This window comes from Rhinopithecus bieti, unplaced genomic scaffold (assembly GCF_001698545.2).
Source record: "Rhinopithecus bieti isolate Rb0 unplaced genomic scaffold, ASM169854v2 scaffold_11211, whole genome shotgun sequence".
In the NCBI taxonomy this organism is placed as follows: Eukaryota; Metazoa; Chordata; class Mammalia; order Primates; family Cercopithecidae; genus Rhinopithecus; species Rhinopithecus bieti.
The window spans coordinates 28,266-33,103 of record NW_016806641.1 but is presented as its reverse complement, the minus strand read 5'-3'; the positions used below and the strand labels follow the sequence as shown (position 1 = coordinate 33,103).

At 39.3% G+C, this 4,838-nt stretch overlaps 1 pseudogene; it reads left to right on the top strand.

The window, feature by feature from the left end:
• Positions 1-4,201: 4,201 nt before the first annotated feature.
• On the top strand, positions 4,202-4,833 carry LOC108532865 (60S ribosomal protein L7-like 1 pseudogene; annotated as a pseudogene).
• The last annotated feature ends 5 nt before the right edge of the window (positions 4,834-4,838 follow it).

The following is a 4,838-nucleotide window of genomic DNA, read 5'->3' as shown; positions in this document are numbered from 1 at the left end:
ACTTCCCCTGTTGGTCTTCAGCTGTGCGCTGTCCCCAGAGGTGGAGACTACAGAGACAGGCAGGCTTCCTTGAGCTGCTGTGAGCTCCACCCAGTTCGAGCTTCCCAGTTGCTTTGTTTACCTACTTAAGCCTCAGCAATGGTGGGCGCCCCTCCCTCATCCTCGCTGCTGCCTTGCGGTTAGATCGCAGACTGCTGTCCTAGCAATGAGGGAGGCTCCGTGGGTGTGGGACCCTCCTGGCCAGGTGTGGGATATAATCTCCTGGTGTGCCCATTTGCTTAAAGCATAGTATTGGGGTGGGAGTTACCCGATTTTCCAGGTGTTGTGTGTCTCAGTTCCCTTGGCTAGGAAAAGGGATTCCTTTCCCCTTGTGCTTCCCAGGTGAGGTGATTCCTCGCTCTGCTTCAGCTGTCGCTGGTCAGGCTGCAGCAGCTGACCAGCACCGATTGTCCGGCACTCCCTAGTGAGATGAACCCAGTACCTCAGTTGAAAATGCAGAAATCACCGGTCTTCTGTGTCACTCACGCTGGGAGTTGGAGACTGGAGCTGTTCCTATTTGGCCATCTTGCTCCGCCCCTATCAGAGTAATTTTAATCTTAACTACTTATTGTTGCTCTGGATACCAAAGGCTGCTGGTAAAAACTAACACAACAGATTTCTAAATAATAAAGTTGAGAAATTGTTGGCTCAGGTCTGAGCCGATGGTTCCTATTCTGACTGGGTCCCTTTCAAGTGAAAATCATTTGTCATTTTTCAGCCTTCCATTTTCTCTAGCCAAATGTCTTGGAGTGATCCTTGAAGCCTTTCACACTCCACATCCAAACCATTAGGAAATCTTATGGTCTTTACCCTCCAAATTATATGTAGAATCTGACCATTTCTAACCAACTCCAGTCCTAACTACCCCAATTTAAACCACAATTTACTCTCACCTGTATGATAAATAGCCTCTTTGATCTATGGGTTTATACATTTTATCAAAATTGAAAATTAATTGGCTATTAATTTATCAAATAGTTTTTATTCCCTCTCTCTTTTCTCTTTTGCAGACTTCAATTACGCATGTATTAGGGCACTTGAAGTTGTCCCACAACTCACTGACACTGCTTATTTTATTTATTTATTTTTAATTCCCTTGTCTCTGGGTTTCATTTTGGATACTTCCTATTTATATATCTAACAAATTTATTTTTTTTTTCATGCAATGCCTAATCTGCTGTTAATCCAAAATCCAGGTTACCTTTTATTTTAGTCATCATCATTTTCATCTATTGAATTTCAATTTGAATCTTTTTGTATTTTCCATCTTTACTATGTTCAGTCTTTCCTCTAGCTTCTTGAGCATATGGAATATATTTTTAATATTTTTACCTACTAGTTCTATCATCTATGTTAATTCTGGGTCAGTTTCAATTGATTGAAGTTTTCTTTATTATAGGAGGTATTTTCTCCTTCCTTGGATGTCTGATAATTTTTGATGGGATGCCAGACTTTGTGACTTTTTTTTTTTTTTTTTAGATTGTAGGATATTGTACATTTTTATTTTCCTGTGGATATTCGTGAGCTTTATACTGAGACATAATTGCATTCCAACTTTTTGGGGGGCTAAATTTGTGGTCACTAACCTTCATGGTACCCATAACCTTGCTACTGGACAAGTTGCATTACTGTGGAGTTTGGTACTTAGAAACAACTATCTACAAACTGCCCCATGAGGTCTCCTTTGATTTTCATATATAGTGCTCATTTGTCACTTTTCACATCTTGAGTTGGGAAGTTTTATACTGCTGTTGACACTAAGTCTTCCCTAAGACTCACAACAGTAAGTCCTCACTTAATGTCATTGATCAGTTCATGGAAACTAACTTTAAGCGAAATGACATAAAGCAGATTTTCAAATAACATGATTTCCTTCAACATCGTTTTCTTGTAATGTTGCTTTTAAAAATTTGTTTTGTTATACATCATTTCACTTGAAGTCAGTTTCCAAGAACCTATTGAAAATGTTAAGTGAGAACTTGCTACACTTTACTTATCTTCTTTCCATCTTTGTTTCTCCCCCACCTTGTTATACCCATTCCCACCTCGGCCCACTGTCCTTACAATTGTTTGGGGCCCTGGCCTGTGATTGTTAATAAGTGTGGCTAAGGGCCTTCTAGATTTACACTCGGTGATACTGTACATGTAGGCATCTGACAGCCCCCTAATGGCCCAATAACATCAGGAGTATCATTTTCAATTAGAAAATTTAAGGCATCATTAAACAAACAAAAAACTTGATGTGGACATGTTAATACAAAGAACATGATTACAAGCAGGATTTTCCAAATTTCTAGTGAATCTACTTCACTTGCTTCCGATGCATCTATAATATAGCATGATCAGTATTTTTAGTATGAATTACAACTTAAATATATGTCATTTTCAAGTAGATGCAGATCATGTTTGTTAGGGGAGGAATAAATGATGACAAATGGAATTGGACCATAGCATTTCCTGAATCCAGACTATTGAAATCTGCTCTAAAGTGTTAAGAATTAGGTGGTACAAATGTATTCCCTCTTGAAAAGCTTTTGTTGTATAATTTCTATGTGGTGAAAAAAAAAGAAGGATAGATGACAGCTAATATATTTTGTAAANTTCAATGAGCAATTATGGTAAAACATCATTAACTCAGATATACTCATTTTCAATATGTGATCTTTTGGACACAGTGGACAGAAGGTTACTTTTGTCTAGAAAATTGCTTCTTCATTTTTCTTAAAGATAATTCTTATCACTGCAATTTGTTTGGCCATTATCCATAACTTTGTCTTATTAGGTCCCCATCCTTCTTTGTCCTGTTATGCTTGTCACCATCCCAGCTACCCACACTTCCCTGCAGTTCATCTGTGGCTCATGTTCTGATCCTGATCTCACAAAGCAGAAATCCCATGAATTAACTGGGTAATTATCCTTTACCTGTGCATAGCACTTCACACTTCATAAAAAATTTTATTTTGTATTTCACTTAATCTTCATAAAAGGCTATTTTCTCCCATTTTACAGATATGAATATTGAGGTTCAATGTAGCAGTCATTAATACTGTTCACCACATGTTTCTATTTCTCCTCTTCCTCTACAGATGCTAAGATGGCATTTCCTGGCTTCTTTTTGGTTTTGTGGAGCCAGATGACTGATAACAATGAGTGGTTAGTGGCAGTAACATGTACCACTTCTGGGCAGAGCAATTAATTGTCAATATCATACCCTCCAGAGCTGTCTTTTCTGTTTGCCGTAGGGACTGCCAATGTTTGCTGTAGTAGCTGCTAAGTGATTACAATGGGCATGGAACATGAACTATGCTGGTATTTCCAAAAATGTCTTTGAGCTAAAAGAGTTAATTTTCTGTACCACTGTTTGTCCAAGTCGCTAAATATTAAGGTGCACTGTGAATCTGCAGGAACAAATAGTATGCAAAATTTTCCAAAATTATTTTATCAGAAAAAAAATGCTATCTTTTCTTGTATAAGAACTTGCAGCATTAGCATTCTGCAGAATACACTTTGGGAAGACTTGTATTAGACCCTCCTTGTGCTTCTGTTCATGCATGTTCCTTCATCTTCCTCAGGTTAAAGGCCTTGGTTAGAGATGTGGTTAGGGATTAGAATTAGATCAAAGATCACTTACCAGCAAGATCAGCATGAGCTAGGCAGAGGGTAGTGGCCACTGAGAGTATCTAAAGAAGCAAGTCCAAGGCGAGCTGTGGGTCCAAGCCCAGTGTGAATAGTGAAGACGAAAAAAAAGGGCAGTTGCCTAGAGAAAGGGACAGTCAAATGAGCCTCCAAAGGACATGGATGGTGGAAGAATCCATATATGAGACAGACTGCTGACCAGGAAGTGAGCATGGGAAAGGCAGAGATACAGCCTTACTAACAGCTACTATAACAATTATTAAATCTTACAGAGAACTCACTAAGTGCTAGGTACTTTGGTTAGCACTGTTTACATTTTTCTCACTTAATCCTGCAGGCATTATTAGTATCCCCACTTCATAGGTGAGGGACTTACACAGTGTCCCACAAACATTAAGAAAGCAAGTTGGGATTTGCATCCATATCAGCTCAGTTTCAAACACCATGTTTGTAGCCACTATTCTCTACTGCCTCTTTATAGCTCATGAAGCCCAGCTCTTAAGAAATACTTTCTGCGTGTAGCTGCAACACTAGAAAGATGGCAGAGCAAAAGCAAAGAAAAATCCCTTTGGTTCCAGAAAATCTCCTGAAAAGAGGAAGACTTATCAAGCCCTCAAAGCCACCCGGGCAAAGCAGGCACTTTTGGCAAAGTAGGAGCAGAGGAAAGGAAAAGGGCTTAGGTTTAAGCCACTGGAATAATTCCTACATGATTCCTGGTGGCAGAAATGTGACAAGGTGCATCTCAGACAACTAGAAGTGAAACCTCATGACTTGGAATTGCCAGATAAATATTCCTTGGCCTTTGTTGTATGCATTGAAAGGATTGATGGCATGAGATTACTGGTGCAGAGAACCATTGCAAGACTTCGCTTAAAGAAAATTTTCAGTGGTGTGTTTGTAAAATCAACCCCAGAACCTAAAATGATGCATATAGTGGAAACTTATGTGACCTGGGGATTTCCAAATCTGAAGTCTGTCCGGGAACTCATTTTGAAACATGGACAATCCGTGGTCAAGAATAAGATCATCCCTCTGACAGACAACACAGTGATTGAGGAGCACCTGGGGAAGGTTGGTGTCATTTACTTGGAAAACCTCATTTTTGAATTTACCTTCCCAGGGAAGCATTTCCAGGAGATCTCATGGTTCTTGTGCCCTTTCCA